This window comes from Gigantopelta aegis, chromosome 15, assembly GCF_016097555.1.
Source record: "Gigantopelta aegis isolate Gae_Host chromosome 15, Gae_host_genome, whole genome shotgun sequence".
In the NCBI taxonomy this organism is placed as follows: Eukaryota; Metazoa; Mollusca; class Gastropoda; order Neomphalida; family Peltospiridae; genus Gigantopelta; species Gigantopelta aegis.
This window is the reverse complement of record NC_054713.1, coordinates 25615758-25636399: the sequence shown is the minus strand read 5'-3', so window position 1 is coordinate 25636399 and position 20642 is coordinate 25615758. Positions and strand designations below refer to the sequence as shown.

Sequence of the window (20642 nt, the reverse complement as noted above, 5' to 3'; positions counted from 1 at the left end):
AGGAGCGAGGAGTGTTTTAATTACAAGCACCTCAACCGAGCACCATGGAGGAGCGAGGAGTGTTTTAATTACAAGCACCTCAACCGAGCACCATGGAGGAGCGAGGAGTGTTTTAATTGCAAGCACCTCAACCGAGCACCATGGAGGAGCGAGGAGTGTTTTAATTACAAGCACCTCAACCGAGCACCATGGAGGAGCGAGGAGTGTTTTAATTACAAGCACCTCAACCGAGCACCATGGAGGAGCGAGGAGTGTTTTAATTACAAGCACCTCAACCGAGCACCATGGAGGAGCGAGGAGTGTTTTAATTACAAGCACCTCAACCGAGCACCATGGAGGAGCGAGGAGTGTTTTAATTACAAGCACTTTATACCAGATGGGGGCGGGATGTGGCCCAGTGATAAAACACTCACTTGATGTGTGGTCAGTTCAGGATCGATCCCTGTCGGTGGTCCCACTGGGCTATTTCTTGTTCCAGCCAGTGCGCCACGACTGGTGTAGCAAAGGCCATGGTATGTACTATCCTGTCTGTGGGATGGTGCATATAAAAGATCCCTTGCTGCTAATCAAAAAGAGTAGCCCATGAAGTGGTGACAGTGGATTTCCTCTCTCTATATATCTGTGTGGTCCTTAACCATATTTCTTATGCCATATAACCATAAATAAAATGTGTTGAGTGCATCGTAAAATAAAACATTTCCTTCCTTCTTTTATACCAGATATTAAACTCTGCTTGGATATACTCATAATTCAGTGAGTACCCAGAGATAAATTTTAGAAATAGCTATATGGTATAAAAGGTTTAATATAAGCTGAAATAATATATTCAGTTATGCATTTTTCAATGTAAATAAAAGTATGCTATGTCAGTATTCATAAAATGACCATCAACATGTTAAATCTTTCTTTTCACATTTTTGACTTCCCGTACAGCACTGTGAAATAATCCTTGACTGATCTGCACCCATTATAATGGGTTACGTGTATGCATGGCCACGTTAGAGGGAGTTACTCCAATCAGGGTTGGGAGTTCCATACACTGAGGTCAAGTCTTGTGTACAGCACAATGATAAGTAGATTAGTTTGAGAAAAGTAGTTTGATTTATGTGTGGGAATTAAGTCTGAATGTTGCACTAATCACATAACAAGAGGGTGGTACCCAATATAACAGATAATGCCTGTACTGATACAGACACAACAAAGGTAATTATTAGGATTTTGAATCTGCTCCAAGTATTAAGGAAAGGATATATATATTTAACAACACCTCAGTATGTTTTAAGTATGGCAATCTGATACAATAAGATTATCTCTATACCTGATCTTGGAAATGACACAGAAAACATGCTGCTATCACATACTGGTGTGCTCCAACCAAATTCATAAACAGAACCATATATATCATGGTCTTTTGGTACATGTGCTTACCAGCCTCAGTGGTGTCGTGTTTAAGTCATTGGACTACAGGCTGGTATGTACAGAGTTCACAGCCCGGTACCGGCTCCCACCCAGAGCGAGTTTTAATGACTCAGTGGGTAGGTGTAAGACCACTACACCCTCTTCTCTCTCACTAACCACTAACCGGCCTCAGTGGTGTCGTGGTTAAGCCATCAGACATAAGGCTGGTATGTACAGAGTTCGCAGCCCGGTACCGGCTCCCACCCAGAGCGAGTTTTAACGACTCAGTGGGTAGGTGTAAGACCACTACACCCTCTTCTCTCTCACTAAGAACTAACAACTAACCCACTGACCTGGACAAAAAGCCCAAATAGCTGAGGTGTGTGCCCAGGACAGCGTGCTTCAACCTTAATTGGATATAAGCACGGAAATCAGTTAAAGAAGAAAGACATGTGTCAACCAGCCTCAGTGGTGTCATGTTTGAGCCACTGAACATAAGGCTGGTAGTTAATGGGTTCACAGCCCGGTTGTGGCTCCCACACAGAGAAAGTTTTGATGACTAAAAAAAATAGCAATGTGAGTTTAACCACACCAGTTATTAGGTGTTTGGCTTTGATCATTCATCAATACTTGGTTTAGAAGACTTCAGAGAAAAACATGCTGTAGCCACAATCGCTATTCCTACAAAATTGCACTTTCTTATAAAGTAAAGTTTGTTTTATTTAACGACACCACTAGAGTACATTGATTTTTTATCTTATCATCGGTAATTGGACGTCAAACATATGGTCATTCTGACACTGTTTTTTTTTTTTTAGAGGAAACCCGATGTTGCCACATAGGCTACTCTTTTATGACAGACAGCAAGGGATCTTTTATTTGCGCTTCCCATAGGCAGGATAGCACAAACCATGGCCTTTGTTGAACCAGTTATGGATCACTGGTCGGTGCAAGTGGTTTACACCTACCCATTGAGCCTTGTGGAGCACTCACTCAGGGTTTGGAATCGGTATCTGGATTAAAAATCCCATGCCTCAACTGGGATCTGAACCCAGTACCTACCAGCCTGTAGACCGATGGCCTAACCACAACGCCACTGAGGCCGGTTTGATCATACCAAGTCGACTGAACTCTACAATCATTTCACACCTCAGATGAGCACTCTCCTACTGCACTACAGCCCACTGAGGAATGTTTCAACTTCTAGTGTACATGGATTCTGCATAACAATGGATATGAACCAAACAGAAGTCAAGTCAGCCCCATGATTAACCAGGAGGCAGTAGATTACATCTAGCAGAGGCCGGAAACTGTCTGAGTTTCACAAAACACACTTCCCCTGATGCCAGTCTCAGCCAGGTGTTGTACCTTCAGCCCATGCTCATTATATTACTTAAAACATGGCACTAGAACACTAGCATCTCACCAGTTGTTCACAGCTCCTAGTAAAGATAACAAACTGCAGTAGGTAAAAACAGACACACCATTATTAAAGGTTCTGATCCACCAAATCAGTTTCCATTGCCGATAATGTTACCATTTTCTAATGAAAACTGATAATAAACAGTCTATCAACACAGGCAGTACACATATAAAAAGTGTGATACCTGGCATTTAAACTCCCTGCCAGAAAATGGGGAGATATAATTATGGCATGACGAAACTGAAAGAATGTGTTTATTGGTAAACCTCACTTTTGCAGAAAGTTGCAGTTCCATTTTTTATCGGGACAGTATGTAGCCCAATGGTAAAATACTTGCTTGATGCACAGGAGGTTTGGGATTGATCCCCGTCAGTGGGCCCATTGGGCTGTTTCTCATTCCATCCAATACACCACAACTGGTATATCAAATGCCATGGTATATGTTATCCTGTCTGTGGGATGGTGCATATAAAAGATTTTTTGCTACGATTGGAAAAATGTAGCAGGTTTCCTCTCTAAGACAATATGTTAAAATTACTAAATGCCGGACATCCAATAGCTGATGATTAGTACATCAGTGTGCTCTAGTGGTGTCGTTAAACAAACAAACATTTTTTTCCATTTATTATTGTTCTCTGCATAACAACTGTATGCTAAACAAGAGTGCATGCTAGGAAATTATAAGGAATTGATAATAGTATTGCATAAATAATCAATGTCACATATTACTGTTACCGTAATCAGAGTTGCAGCTGCATTTACTCTGTATATATTTGACAGCTAGGTGTAAATGTATGAATTCAGATCTTTCCCACAATCAAATAAGTTCTAAAATGAGAAAACATTGATGCAGAGGATATCGGCTATGTTTGAGTAATATATATATATAGAGGATATAAATGAGTTACCAGTGAATGTTGTTTGATGGTTCAACATTATTTCACTTGGGACATACATATTATGATAACATGTACATGTTACTGATACCAGGTTTATTATTCTCTTCATCATCCAACTATTTAAACAAATTAAACTTTTCTTTATATTTGATGCACATGTTTTTAAACTGTTAAAACCACACAGTCTGCACATTATTTGCATTATTATTATATGGTGGGTTTTTTCACCTTCAAAGGTTTTCTAGAAAGCTGATGTTGTGTAATTTATTCATTTAAAGCATGCTAAAAGAATAGGTTCATGAATAAACTACAGTGCATAACAAAGTAGTGTTAGGAATTGACTGTTAGCTGCAGGCATATATTAAATAGGTAACACTGGAGAGTTTCAGACAGTGATGTTATAAGTACTAGTGTGGTGATTATTCAGTAAGAATCAATCTAGTTGACAACAACGTATATAGTAACACCAGTGTGTGTGTGTGTTTCTGTCTGTGATAAGTACTAAAGCTATCTTCTCTCATACGACTATTGTGGGGTAATAAACAGAGTATAAAAGTTGTTACCATGTTTATTATTCTATTTATTGCCAAACTATATTTATTGTTCATCTCGTAATGTTGTTTATGTTGGAAATCTAAAAAACCCATTCTCCATTATTATCACATGGAGTGAGAGGCAGCTCAGTGTTAGAGCTCTCACCGGGGGTAATGAACTCACAACTCAGTGGTAAAGCTCTCATGGGGTGTAATGAACTCACAACTCAGTGGTAAAGCTCTCACTGGGGTGTGATGACTCACAGCTCAGTGGTAAAGCTCTCACCGGGGTATAATGAACTCACAGCTCAGTGGTAAAGCTCTCACTGGGGTGTGATGACTCACAGCTCAGTGGTAAAGCTCTCACTGGGGTGTGATGACTCACAGCTCAGTGGTAAAGCTCTCACTGGGGTGTGATGACTCACAGCTCAGTGGTAAAGCCCTCACTGGGGTGTGATGACTTACAGCTCAGTGATAAAGCTCTCACCGGGGTGTAATGAACTCACAGCTCAGTAGTAGAGCTCTCACCGGGGTGTAATGAACTTAGAACTCAGTGGTAAAGCTCTCACCGGGGTGTAATGAACTCAGAACTCAGTGGTAAAGCTCTCACCGGGGTGTAATGAACCCAGAACTCAGTGGTAAAGCTCTCACCGAGGTGTAATGAACCCAGAACTCAGTGGTAAAGCTCTCACTGAGGTGTAATGAACCCAGAACTCAGTGGTAAAGCTTTCACTGAGGTGTAATGAACTCAGAACTCAGTGGTAAGCTCTCACTGGGGTGTAATGAACTCACAGCTCAGTGGTAGAGCTCTCACCGGGGTGTAATGAACTCACAGCTCAGTGGTAAAGCTCTCACCGGGGTGTAATGAACTCACAGCTCAGTGGTAGAGCTCTCACCGGGGTGTAATGAACTCACAGCTCAGTGGTAAAGCTCTCACCGGGGTGTAATGAACTCACAGCTCAGTGGTAAAGCTCTCACCGGGGTGTAATGAACTCAGAACTCAGTGGTAAAGCTCTCACCGGGGTGTAATGAACTCAGAACTCAGTGGTAAAGCTCTCACCGGGGTGTAATGAACTCAGAACTCAGTGGTAAAGCTCTCACCGGGGTGTAATGAACTCAGAACTCAGTGGTAAAGCTCTCACCGGGGTGTAATGAACTCAGAACTCAGTGGTAAAGCTCTCACCGGGGTACCATGGGAAAGCATTAATTACATGTAGTTCCTACATCCATTCAGGGGTAGGACATAGCTCAGTGGTAACGTTCTCATTCCAGCCAGTGCACCACAACTGGTATATCAAAGACCATGGTATATGCTATTCTGTCTGTGGTATGGTGCATATAAAATAGCCCTTGCTACTAATGGAGAAATATCACGGGTTTCTTCTCTAAGACTATATCTCAGTGACAAAATGTTTGACATCCAATAGCTGATGAATATAATAAAGCAATGTGTTCTAGTGGTGTTGTTAAACAAAACAGACCAACTTTCTTGTTACATCCATTCACTAATTCATGGTTGATTGATTAGGTGGTTGATGATCAACTGATTAATCCATCCATCCATCCATCCATCCATCCACCATCAACCATTCATCTATCCATCCATCCATCCATCCATCCATCCATCCATCCATCCATCCATCCATCCATCCATCCATCCATCCACCATCCATCCATACATCCATCAATCCAATATCCACCCATCCATCCATCCATCCATCATTAAGTCATCCATCTATCCATCTACCATTAATCCATCCATCCATCCATCCATCCATCCATCAACCATCCATCCATCCATCCATCCATCCATCCATCCATCCATCCATCCACCTATCTTTCCATCTACCATTAATCCATCCATCCATTCATCAAACCAACCAAACATCTATTGTCATTAAAATGAAATCAGTGAGTTCTAAACTAATATTAATTTGATAATGCATGAAAACTTAAGTTAAGACAGGAAAAATCCTCTCACAGTTTCAACTGAAACAGGTATCACTACCTGAATACATGTGTATATTTGACTAATCCTCATTTGCAGCTACACTGTTTTGTATGTAAATACGTTTTTTTAGAGTAAATAGTATGTAATGGAATCAACCTGTGAAAGTGATAAGGCAGCTGGCTTCAGCCCCACTGGTTACATCTGGATACTGTAAACCATCTATTATGTCGTCCCTACCTTTCATATAGACCAGCTAGCCATCTAAATTGCTTGATTTGTGATAATAACACAATTTTAGTGGTGCATGGTTGGTATTTTGTTTAATTATTATTCATATTTTGATTACACACCAAACAGTATTATTTTAAGTAGATTGACCATACATGCTGTTTTGATTAAAGCCATGTATTTCACAGTTTACAATTTCAATAATATTCATTGTGTAAAACCTACAAATTCTTTAATTATTTCATGGTTTCAACAAGATGCTTACATGCCTATGGTTATATATATATGGAGTCCGAAAACACAGATACTGAGAAGACACCTGCTGCTGCCATGCAATGGACTCTGTTTCTCATTAGCAGCAAGGGATTTTTATATGCAGCTTCCCACAGATATGATAGTACATACCACATTCCTTGTTACACCAGTTGTGGAGCACTGGCTGGAACAGGGGCAAATCATAGACCGACTTGGGCTAAGTCCAGCCCCATTCAAGTTAAGTATTATCCACTTAAAACTACATGAAAGATATTTTGAGATTTGTTTAACTATATCAATCTACTATGGTATTTGTTAGCCGATTTGTTTAAATATATCGATCCACTATGGTATTTGTTAGCCGATTTGTTTAACTATATCGATCCACTATGGTATTTGTTAGCCGATTTGTTTAAATATATCGATCCACTATGGTATTTGTTAGCCGATTTGTTTAACTATATCGATCCACTATGGTATTTGTTAGCCGATTTGTTTAACTATATCGATCCACTATGGTATTTGTTAGCCGATTTGTTTAACTATATCGATCCACTATGGTATTTGTTAGCCGATTTGTTTAACTATATCGAACCACTATGGTATTTGTTAGCCGATTTGTTTAAGTAATTCGATCCACTATGGTATTTGTTAGCTGATTTGTTCAACGTCCATCCATTCGATGTTTATTCACCAACTTTTCCTTTGAAGTCTACATGTATATGCTCTCCTAGAATTTTGATTGGATAGTTCTGAAACATAATACAAGTATCCTCTGGTGCACTCTCCACAAACTAATAGAAAGATATTTGGAAAATTTTGATTTGGATTTTGAATTTTAACAGAAAATTTTAAAGTCTATCTTCCGAGTTTTCATTGGATAGTTTTGTAACTTGGTATTATGATTGTCTCAGGCAATGTTCACAGATTCATAGTGACATATTTTGAAAGTTTAGAATTTTTAAATTTTTATTAAATTTTTAAATTTTAAATTGATAAAAATTTAACCTTAAAAAATTGAAATGTCTATCTTTGCCTAGAGTTTTAATTGAATAGTTCAGTACAATGATTTCAAGTCTTTACATACTAACATAAAGATATCTTTGAAAAAAAATGTTGAATTTTTATTAAATTAGGAGTTTTTTAAATACTAATGTGTGGTATCCAAACCCTATTTACAATTTGTTTTAAAAATGTGCGGTATATGTATTGATTGTCACTAATATTAGAAATATCTTCCAGACAAACACCAGGTTGATCGATATCGCACGATGCCCAATTAATTACACACATATCTGTCAGTTACCGGTATTTGTCTAAAACAGTTCTTGAAACTGAACAGTTGTGTGTGCATTCCTGTCTGTGAGAAAAAAAGTTTGTTTTGTTTAATGACACCACTACTAGAGCACATTGATTTATTAGTCGTCGTCTATTGCATGTCAAACATTTGGTAAATTTTTACGTATATTGTCTTAGAGAGAAAGCCTGCTACTTTTTTTCATTAGTAGCAAGGGATCTTTTATATGCACCATTCCACAGACTGGATAGCATATACCAGTCATGGGGCATTGGCTGAACAAGAAATAGCCCGATGGGCCCACCGACAGGGATCGATCCCAGACAGACCACACATCAAGTGAGTGTTTTACCACTGGGCAGGATCAATCACCCTTGATGGACTTCAGCCCTTCCCCCCCCCCCCCCCCCACACCCACACCCTCAGTGGTAGAGTGCTCACCTGAGATATGATGTGGCTCAGGATCAATCACCCTTGATGGACTTCAGCCCACCCACCCCCCCCAACACCCACCCCCTCAGTGGTAGAGTGCTCACCTGAGATATGATGTGGCTCAGGATCAATCACCCTTGATGGACTTCAGCCCTCCCCCCCCACCCCCACCCACCCACCCCAGTGGTAGAGTGCTCACCTGAGATATGATGTGGCTCAGGATCAATCACCCTTGATGGACTTCAGCCCTTCCCCCCCACACACCCACCCCTTCAGTGGTAGAGTGCTCACCTGAGATATGATGTGGCTCAGAATCAATCACCCTTGATGGACTTCAGCCCTCCCCCCCCCCACACCCACCCCCTCAGTGGTAGAGTGCTCACCTGAGATATGATGTCGCTCAGGATCAATCACCCTTGATGGACTTCAGCCCTTCCCCCCCCCCACACCCACCCCCTCAGTGGTAGAGTGTTCACCTGAGATATGATATGGCTCAGAATCAATCACCCTTGATGGACTTCAGCCCTTCCCCCCCACACACCCACCCCTTCAGTGGTAGAGTGCTCACCTGAGATATGATGTGGCTCAGAATCAATCACCCTTGATGGACTTCAGCCCTCCCCCCCCCCCACACCCACCCCCTCAGTGGTAGAGTGTTCACCTGAGATATGATGTGGCTCAGGATCAATCACCCTTGATGGACTTCAACCCTTCCACCACCCCCACACCCACCCCCTCAGTGGTAGAGTGTTCACCTGAGATATGATGTGGCTCAGGATCAATCACCCTTGATGGACTTCAGCCCCCCCCCCCCCCCCCCCCCCCCCCCACCCCCCATCTCAACCAGTGCGCCATGATTAGTACATGTACATGGAATGTTATAGTATGTATTGTGCTGTCTGAGGGGAAGCTATATCAGTATGTCACATACTAAATAACCATACATAGTTTGAAATGTATTGTACTGTCTGAGGGGAAGCTATACCAGTATGTCACATACTAAATAATTATACATGTAGTTTGAAATGTATTGTACTGTCTGAGGGGAAGCTATACTAGTATGTCACATAATAAATAATTATACATGTAGTTTGAAATGTATTGTACTGTCTGAGGGGAAGCTATACCGGTATGTCACATACTAAATAATTGTACATGTAGTTTGAAATGTATTGTACTGTCTGAGGGGAAGCTATATCAGTATGTCACATACTAAATAATTATACATGTAGTTTGAAATGTATTGTACTGTCTGAGGGGAAGCTATACCGGTATGTCACATACTAAATAGTCATATATGTAGTTTGAAATGTATTGTACTGTCTGAGGGGAAGCTATATCAGTATGTCACATACTAAATAGTCATATATGTAGTTTGAAATGTGCTGACTTGTCCTTAAACACTGTATACATGTATATATATAAATATATATATATATATATATATATATATATATATATATATATATTCCTTACCTTTTGTACAGAACACAGACAAATGTTTTTGCCAGTGATTTATTATGATTTCCTCTGTGCCAGCAGGGTTTTATTTTGCCTGCCCTAAGGAATGTCTTAAGTTTTGGAGTCACAGCTGCTACGCAGTTGGTTATAGATATGTTTAATGTAATAGTTACGGCACTGCTTAGTTTGAATCAAATGGGCAATAAAGTTCCACACAGAGTCTGTAGGTGAGAGTTATGTGTGTGAATGAATGCTCCATCTCCAGACAGAATTTGCCAATTACTATGCCGATGAACTGTCTCCAGAATCTGTCACTTACTGTGCTGATGAACTGTCTCTGGAATTTGTCATATACTGTGCTGATGAACTGTCTCTGGAATCTGTCACTTACTGTGCTGATGAAAGGCCACTGTGCCGATGAACTGTCTTCGGAATCTGTCACTTACTGTGCCGATGAACTGTCTCTGGAATCTGTCACTTATTGTGCTGATGAACTGTCTCCTGAATCTGTCACTTACTGTGCTGATGAACTGTCTCCTGAATCTGTCACTTACAGTGCTGATGAACTGTCTCCTGAATCTGTCACTTACTGTGCTGATGAACTGTCTCCTGAATCTGTCATATACTGTGCTGATGAATTATCTCCGGAATCTGTCACTTACTGTCACCCTACGACCTACTGCTGTAAGACTCGGTCACCCTACGATGTACTACTGTAAGACTCGGTCACCCTACGACCCACTACTGTAAGACTCGGTCACCCTACAACCCACTACTGTAAGACTCGGTCACCCTACACTACTGTAAGACTACGGTAAGACTCGGTCACCCTACGACCCACTACTGTAAGACTCGGTCACCCTACGACCCACTACTGTAAGACTCGGTCACCCTACGACCCACTACTGTAAGACTCGGTCACCCTACGACCCACTACTGTAAGACTCGGTCACCCTACGACCCACTACTGTAAGACTCGGTCACCCTACGACCCACTACTGTAAGACTCGGTCACCCTACGACCCACTACTGTAAGACTCGGTCACCCTACGACCCACTACTGTAAGACTCGGTCACCCTACGACCCACTACTACTGTAAGACTCGGTCACCCTACGACCCACTACTGTAAGACTCGGTCACCCTACGACGTACTACTGTAAGACTCGGTCACCCTACGACCCACTACTGTAAGACTCGGTCACCCTACGACCCACTACTGTAAGACTCGGTCACCCTACGACCCACTACTGTAAGACTCGGTCACCCTACGACATACTACTGTAAGACTCGGTCACCCTACGACCCACTACTGTAAGACTCGGTCACTCGGTCACCCTACTGACGTACTACTGTAAGACTCGGTCACCCTACGACCCACTACTGTAAGACTCGGTCACCCTACGACCCACTACTGTAAGACTCGGTCACCCTACGACCCACTACTGTAAGACTCGGTCACCCTACGACCCACTACTGTAAGACTCGGTCACCCTACGACATACTACTGTAAGACTCGGTCACCCTACGACCCACTACTGTAAGACTCGGTCACCCTATGACGTACTACTGTAAGACTCGGTCACCCTACGACCCACTACTGTAAGACTCGTTCACCCTACGACCCACTACTGTAAGACTCGGTCACCCTACGACCCACTACTGTAAGACTCGGTCACCCTACGACCCACTACTGTAAGACTCGGTCACCCTATGACCTACTACTGTAAGACTCGGTCACCCTATGATCTACTACTGTAAGACTCAGTCTATTATATGACAATACAATATGTTGGAAATTATTACTATTATATGACAATATAATATGTTGGAAATTATTCAGTCATTTTCTCTAGCTTTAGGGGCCATGCATTAATGATGATCAGCAATTTGAAAACACATTATATCCTGCCTACAGGCTTGTGTGAGCCTTTTTCAGATAAACGCTTTTGATATGTTAATGTCATTAAAATGTGTCATTAAATATCTGTATTTCTTCTTTGCCTAAAGGTGTGTGTGTGTGTGTGTGTGTGTGTGTGTGTGTGTGTGTGTGTGTGTGTGTGTGTGTGTGTGTGTGTCCGATGAAGGTGACTTTAGAACTGATTTACTACCTAAATATCAAATTAAAATTGAAGTGTACGTTATAGTATAAATAGAATTTGTTTTATTCATATGTAAAATATCAACCTCATCTAGTTAATCAGTATATGTCTTGGCAGAATCTCTCTCTCTCTCTCTCTCTCTCTCTCTCTCTCTCTCTCTCTCTCTCTCTCTCTCTCTCTCTCTCTCTCTCTCTCTCTCTCTCTCTCTCTCTCTCTCTCTCTGTCTCTCTCTCTCTCTCTCTCTGTCTCTCTCTCTTTCTTTTGTTGCATGTTCTTTTCAAACTCTATGCCATATTTTTTCTATTAAATATCCTGCTTATTAACTAGTATACCTTCTTCCCTGGATAGATATTGGAATATACAGTACGTACATTATACAGTGTGACTTATTGGAGGATAATGAATTTATTCATATACATGTATAAAAAGTTGGTCATGTAATGGAAAGTGGAATTTATTAGAATAAAGATGGTATTAATAATCATTAAGTATGGTGTGATAGTATTATGATAGTATTATATGTCCAATCCATTACCCCAAATAATATAGTCTGCAACAAACCAGGCCTTATATTATGACTCCTACAGTTCAAGAATGTAATCTTTAGTCATAAATGTTGGCCATCTTAGAGAATTTAGTGTTTTATGTGTTAGGCTAAAATTAATTAATAGACCTAAAGGGAACATCACACAAAATGTTATGCTTTTATCTGCTAGGTATAAATAAGTTCTCTCAGCCACCTGCCGAGAACAGTAGTCAGATCTGATGGCAATCATACTGGGATTCAGTTTTTTTCTCATCTAAAAGTTAACACAATGCAGATGTCCAGTTATTTCCCATATAGATAAATGACTGGCAAACGTCCAGTGTACACATTGTTTGTAAACTGACCACTGGGTGCCAGTGTGGCCCACATTCCGGTACAGGGCATGTTTTTGTGATTAGTGGGTTCCTGTAGATGAAGCTGCAGGTGAAGTGAATGTAGAGTCCATGAGAGTGATTAAAGTTAAACAGTAGCACTATAGCAGCTAGTAGCTGACACTGCACACTGGAGTTTATACCACCACCAGCTCACAATGGTAATGATAATCAATACGGATTCTTATTTCATTTTCACCTTTTGTCATACTGACCCTAGCATAATTAGAAAGCTGGAGTAGAAATAAAGAAATATGTACACTCAAATCTGTCTATATAGGAAAGAAAGAAAGAAATGTTTTATTTAAAGACACACTCAACACATTTTATTTATGGTTATATGGTGTCAGACATATGGTAAAGGACCATACAGATGTTGAGAGAGAAACCTGCTGTCGCCACTTCATGGGCTGCTCTTTTCGATAAGTAGCAAGGGTTCTTTATATGCACCATCCCACAGACAGGGTAGTACATACCATAGCCTTTGATATACCAGTCGTGGTGCACTGGCTGCAATGAGAAATAGCCCAATGGGCCCACCGACAGGGATCAATCCCAAACTGACCATGCATCAAGCGAACACTTTATCACTGGACTATGTCTCATCCCCATTACAAAACAGAGGCTCGAAAACATTCTACAGGAAACATATATACGCATTTAATTGCCTGTCTAATTTTGTGCTTTATAGTATCACCTGCAACAATGTCAAATTGAGTATGATGGGCACTATAATTACTGTGTTAAAGACATTCAAGACATAGACATTAAGTATATAATAAGACAGCTATAGCCCATTTCAGTAACCCATTAGTATATATACCATGGTCTTTGCAGGGCTCAGAATAGGTAGTAAAATATGGCCTGCTGCAATGTTGTGGTTTTTTAAATAGCAGGCCCAAAGAAATCTGGCCAGCTAAGAAAACAATGACCTGCTGGAAATAAGACCGGTGAGTCAAGGGTTTTGGACACACTGTGTATCCGATGAAGGTTACTTTAGAACTGTGATTTACTACCTAAATATCAAATTAAAATTGAAGTGTACGTTATAGCATAAATAAAATTTGTTACTTGTGTTTTAATCGTATGTAAAATATCAACCTCGATCATCTTGGCAGACCCTCGACAAATTCTGTGTGGAGAATTAGTACCTCTGAGAGCATTGTAAAATATCAACCTCGATCATCTTGGCAGACCCTCGACAAATTCTGTGTGGAGAATTAGTACCTCTGAGAGCATTGTAAAATTAAAATATAACACAATCTCGAGCTCAGCTTTGTCTAAATGTAGTAGATGAGATCATCATCAGTTTTATTCACCTACTATAAGTCTAAAAAATTAACTGCTTTTAATTTTTAGCAGGCCGCTGTTTTGAGCCGTCTTTGGTTTTACCAGTTGTGTATGGCTGGTTGGAATGGGACATATATCCCAAAATGGGTCTGTCCACTGATCTATTACCTCACAAACTGAGTCCAGCCAGTGCACCATGACTAGTATATCAAAGGCCGTGGTATGTGCTATCCTGTCTTTGGGATCCCTTTGCTACTAATGGAAAAATGTAGCGGGTTTCCTCTCTAAGACTATATGTCGAAATTACCAAATGTTTGACATCCAATACTTGATGATTATTAAATCAATGTGCTCTAGTGGTGCCATTAAGCAAAACAAACTTTTCACAGACTGAGCTACTTGCATGCAGCCCCCCTCCTCCAAGTATGAAAGAGAAAGTGTCAATAGAGCTGTGACTGTTCTCTGTTACACAGTCTCCTGTTGAAGGCTGTCAGACAGAAACTAGCATTGATTACCAGTTAGCACATACTGTAGCACACAGCATGCAGCTGATGTGTTTTCTAGGTGTTGGTCTGTTGTAATGGAGTATTGATGACTCACAAGTGACACATACATGTACCAGTACATCAGGTGAAAACTCATAATCATAATCACCACTGGTAATCAAACTGTGTGTATTGTGTCACAAACAAGTTTACATTTAGTCAAATGTGCTAATGTGGTCATCATAAAAGTCTGGGTCAAAGCCTGGGTCAAAGTCTGGGGTGCAAAGCCTACATGTATTCCTATCAATAGGTACACTGTACTACTAAACCAAATAACATCCGGGTGGGTCAAAGTTGGAGGTGCACCCAACTTTTCATCCCACAGTTGAGGCCACCAGTCCTGCCATTGGTGATAAATGTGACAGTGTTGTTTTATTTGGTCAGTAAATTCCTGTAATTTAATTTGAATTATATATACCTGTTAGTGGTAGTATACCAACTATCATTGTGCTTGAAACATGACCAGCGTCCTATTAACAATAGAATGACAATTGTTGTGTGAACTAGGGTACATTGTGCATGTACTAATAGATGCTACCTGTTGTCTCTGAAGTGAGCAGCCTAACCTGCAATGCTTTCTGATTTACTTTAAAGGGACATTCCTGAGTTTGCTGCAATTTTGAAGATATTATCGACTAACAGTGACTTTTTAACGGTTGTAATTACATTATATTAAACATGTTTCTGATCGTTCTAATATTTGTAATAGGTTAAATTTCATTTTATTTTCTAAAATATTATTTTTTCGTACGTACAAAATTATTTGAAGACAAAATCCAGTTTGGGCTTCTTATAAATATTAAGATGACCACAAACACATTGAATATACAGACACTGATATTCTAAGAAAGAAAATATATTTAATATGTAAGTTTAATCGTAGAAATATTTTATTACTTGGAAACATCTTACAATGCAGCAAACTCTGGAATGTCCCTTTAAGGGTGAGGGGTGATAGTATTTATATTTATGTCGATTGATCAGGAGTTTTAGTCACATATGTAACTATTGTCATCTATGAGATTTGATTTGGTGGTATACAATGTACACACCCTATAGCCTATGGTTTATACACATATAAATGTAGGTTGACAATTTGTGTAGGCTATACTACTGCACCACATTGAAGAAAAAAGAGGAAAAAAGTTTGTTTGCAATTGTTTAACGACACCACTAGAGCACATTGATTATTAATCATTGGCTATGTCAAACATATGGTAATTTTAAGTCATAGAGAGGGAACGCACTACATTTTTTCCATTAGTAGCAATTAATTGGTCTTTTATATATGCACCATCCCACAGACAGGATAGCACATACCATGGCCTTTGATATACCAGTTGTGGTGCACTGGCTGGAATGAGAAATAGCCCAGTGGACCCACCGATGGGGATCGATCCCAGATCGAGCATGCATCAAGTAAGCGCTTTACCACTGGACTACGTTGCACCCAGCACCACATTGTGACATCTGTGGTGACTGCTGCTGATCGTTATGAGTTTCTGACCTGATCTGAGAATGCAGTAGCCAGTGGTAGTACATGTATTCTGATGTTCTGCAGCACACTTTAACCTAGAGTGATCTAAAGGGGAATGTAAGGTTATTTTCACACCACTGAGCTACACCCCTCCCCATTCTGGGAGGAAAGCATGAATACATGTATTTCATTTCAACTTATTTTGGTGTTTATATCCAATTAAGGTTCAAGCATGCTGTCCTGGGCACACACCTCAGCTATTTGGGCTGTCTGTCCAAGACAGTGGGTTAGTTGTTAGTGAGAGAGAACAGGGTGTAGTGGTATTACCCCATTGAGTTGTTAAGACTTGCTCTCGGTGAGCCAGTACCGGGCTACGAACCCTGTACTTACCAGCATTATGTCCGATGGCAATAAAAAAAAACAAAAAAACATGACACCACCGATGCTGGTAGCATGAATAAAGAATGGTGCTAGAGCTTATAGTTGTAATGGAAGATGGACAACTCCCAAACTCAAAACAACTCCTCAACTGAAGACAACTCATTCAACTTAACAACTCAACTCAACAACTCAACAACTCAATTGAAGACAACTCATTCAACTCAAAACAATTCCTCAAATCTAGACAATTCCTGTATTTTAGCCAGTTAACTCTCCAACTCTTAGACTTGGGACAACTCATCAAATCTAAGCATCTTGTAATTCATGACAAGTCATCAACTCGACAACTAAATTTTAAACAACTCTAAAAATCCAGATAATTCCTCATCTAATTTTTTAAAGTTTATGAAAATGTTCAGTTTGGGAGATAGGGCAGTCCAGTGCATGTTTCTTATAATAACAAATGAAATCATCCATCTGCAATGTAGTTTTAGTTTTGAGGTGTGCTATACAAATTTCAAAAACTTGGAACTCCCTGAAACTCAAACTATTTTGTTCTTAAGTTCGAGTTATCAAAGTTTGACTGTATATATAACAGCTGTCCATTTCTAATATGGCATTGAAAAATGTTTTACATGTTTTCTGTGTTTGTATTCAGAAGAGAAGCTTATAGGAAAATACTACATTTATTGATTTAATGACACCCCAGCACATTGTGAGCCAAAGCAATGAAATAAAAACCTACGTGAGTACTCCTGATTAAAAGCAAAATGTCTCTTATTTGCACTTTGGTCAGTGTGTAGACAGGGTATTGCATACCGGGTACATTGTCACTGAGCTGTCGGTAGTATCGGTCCAGGGTATTGCATACCGGGTACATTGTCACTGAGCTGTCGGTAGTATCGGTCCAGGGTATTGCATACCGGGTACATTGTCACTGAGCTGTCGGTAGTATCGGTCCAGGGTATTGCATACCGGGTACATTGTCACTGAGCTGTCGGTAGTATCGGTCCAGGGTATTGCATACCGGGTACATTGTCACTGAGCTGTCGGTAGTATCGGTCCAGGGTATTGCATACCGGGTACATTGTCACTGAGCTGTCGGTAGTATCGGTCCAGGGTATTGCATACCGGGTACATTGTCACTGAGCTGTCGGTAGTATCGGTCCAGGGTATTGCATACCGGGTACATTGTCACTGAGCTGTCGGTAGTATCGGTCCAGGGTATTGCATACCGGGTACATTGTCACTGAGCTGTCGGTAGTATCGGTCCAGGGTATTGCATACCGGGTACATTGTCACTGAGCTGTCAGTAGTATCGGTCCAGGGTATTGCATACCGGGTACATTGTCACTGAGCTGTCAGTAGTATCGGTCCAGGGTATTGCATACCGGGTACATTGTCACTGAGCTGTCAGTAGTATCGGTCCAGGGTATTGCATACCGGGTACATTGTCACTGAGCTGTCAGTAGTATCGGTCCAGGGTATTGCATACCGGGTACATTGTCACTGAGCTGTCAGTAGTATCGGTCCAGGGTATTGCATACCGGGTACATTGTCACTGAGCTGTCAGTAGTATCGGTCCAGGGTATTGCATACCGGGTACATTGTCACTGAGCTGTCAGTAGTATCGGTCCAGGGTATTGCATACCGGGTACATTGTCACTGAGCTGTCAGTAGTATCGGTCCAGGGTATTGCATACCGGGTACATTGTCACTGAGCTGTCAGTAGTATCGGTCCAGGGTATTGCATACCGGGTACATTGTCACTGAGCTGTCAGTAGTATCGGTCCAGGGTATTGCATACCGGGTACATTGTCACTGAGCTGTCAGTAGTATCGGTCCAGGGTATTGCATACAGGGTACATTGTCACTGAGCTGTCAGTAGTATCGGTCCAGGGTATTGCATACCGGGTACATTGTCACTGAGCTGTCAGTAGTATCGGTCCAGGGTATTGCATACAGGGTACATTGTCACTGAGCTGTCAGTAGTATCGGTCCAGGGTATTGCACACCGGGTACATTGTCACTGAGCTGTCAGTAGTATCGGTCCAGGGTATTGCACACCGGGTACATTGTCACTGAGCTGTCAGTAGTATCGGTCCAGGGTATTGCACACCGGGTACATTGTCACTGAGCTGTCAGTAGTATCGGTCCAGGGTATTGCATACCGGGTACATTGTCACTGAGCTGTCAGTAGTATCGGTCCAGGGTATTGCATACAGGGTACATTGTCACTGAGCTGTCAGTAGTATCGGTCCAGGGTATTGCATACAGGGTACATTGTCACTGAGCTGTCAGTAGTATCGGCCCAGGGTATTGCATACCGGGTATTGTATACCGGGTACATTGTTACTGAGCTGTCAGTAGTATCGGTCCAGGGTCAGAATGGGAATTAATAACCCATTTGGTTCACTAATAAAGACTCATCATACTTCAAGATCAATTATATAGCTCCCCCACAGTATACAGTATATATAAACAAAACAAAACTAAATGGTATGGGCATAAACAATTATATGACACACACACATGTACTTAGTGAACAGGTGTTCTTTCAGCAACAGATCCAATACTTTGATTGTGTGTGTAGTGTGTGTGTGTGTAGTGTGTGTGTAGTGTGTGTGTGTGTATGTAGCATGTGTATTTGTATGTGTGTGCATGTGTGTGTGTTTGTGTGTGCATGTGTGTATGTGTATGTATACATGCATGTGTATGTGATGTGATGTGTACTATGTGTGTGTGTGTGTGTTTATGTGTAGTGTAGTGTAGTGTAGTATAGTATAGTGTAGTGTAGTGTGTGTTTATGTGTGTATGTGTAGTGAGTGTATGTGTAGTGTAATGTAGTGTAGTGTGTATACGCATGTGTGTATGTGTATGGGTTATGTGTGTGTGAGTGAGTGGGTGTGAGTGGGTGTGAGTGGGTGTGAGTGGATGTGTTATGTAGTGTATGTATGTGTGTGTGGTGTGTGTGTGTGTGGTGTGTGTGGTGTGTGTGTGTGTGTGTGTGTGTGTTGTATTGATTCATGTAGTGCATATGTGGCACATGCAGGTAATATAATTTATTGATAATTTACTGCATGCCATTAATGAATGTGCACATGCTGTGAGACGCCACCATTTATCATTTGAATTTACTGTTATAAGGGGTGACATGTAGCCAAGTGGTCGGTCTAGGATCGATCACCGTCGGGGGACCCATCGGGCTATTTCTCACTCCAGTCGGTGCACCACGACTCGTATATCAAAGGCTGTGGTATGTGCTATCCTATCTGTGGGATGGTGCATATAATAGATCCTTTGCTACTAATGGAAAGAAAATGTAGCGGGTTTCCTCTCTAAGACTGTATGTCAGAATTACCAAATGTTTGGCATGATTAATGCCAATAATTATTCAATCAATGTACTTTAGTGGTGTTGTTAAACAAAACAAACTTATTTTTTATATTGTTAGCAAATCAGTCTTGAATTTTACATTGATTAGCAACTCGTCAACATTTTAAAAACTATGTTCCCTGCCCATTTTACTTTATGCTTAAAGACATATTGTAAATGCATGTTATGGGTACATCATTTAGGTGAGTGACAGTTGCTTCTCTTTCTTAACAAAATGTTTAATAGTAGCCAAAACATTTACTGGTTTAAACAAACTAAATAATTCTTGCTGATATCCATGCATGTGACTGCAAAGGAAGAAAGAAGAAACATTTTGTTTAATGACATGCTTACCACACTTCAACGTACTTAAAAATGTGTTGAATGCATCATTAAATGAAACATATCTTCCTTCTTCCATTGCATTCATTAAATGGAACTACCTGTGATATTTGTTATTTTAATTTGCACAGCTTTTTACACTGTTTTAATTTAACTTTAATTTTTTTATATTGATTACCTTAGTTTAACACCCAATAGCTGATGTATTTTGCATGCTGGGGTGTCAATAAATATTCATTCATTCATTCATTCATTCATTCATTCATTCATTCATTCATTCATTCATTCATTCATTAAATGGTAACAATCATAATAAGACTACAACTCAGCTTCTTA

The 20642-nt window shown here is 40.6% G+C and overlaps 1 protein-coding gene and 1 long non-coding RNA gene across 2 annotated transcripts in view; one reads left to right on the top strand and one right to left on the bottom strand.

Annotated features, from left to right (window-relative positions):
- The window catches only part of LOC121390559, an 83073-nt gene that overhangs the window by 40442 nt on the left and 21989 nt on the right, over positions 1 to 20642 (top strand). The window lies entirely within an intron of this gene.
- Positions 1 to 20642, bottom strand: part of LOC121390558 — a 46715-nt gene that overhangs the window by 24694 nt on the left and 1379 nt on the right. The gene's annotated exons all lie outside the window — the stretch shown is intronic.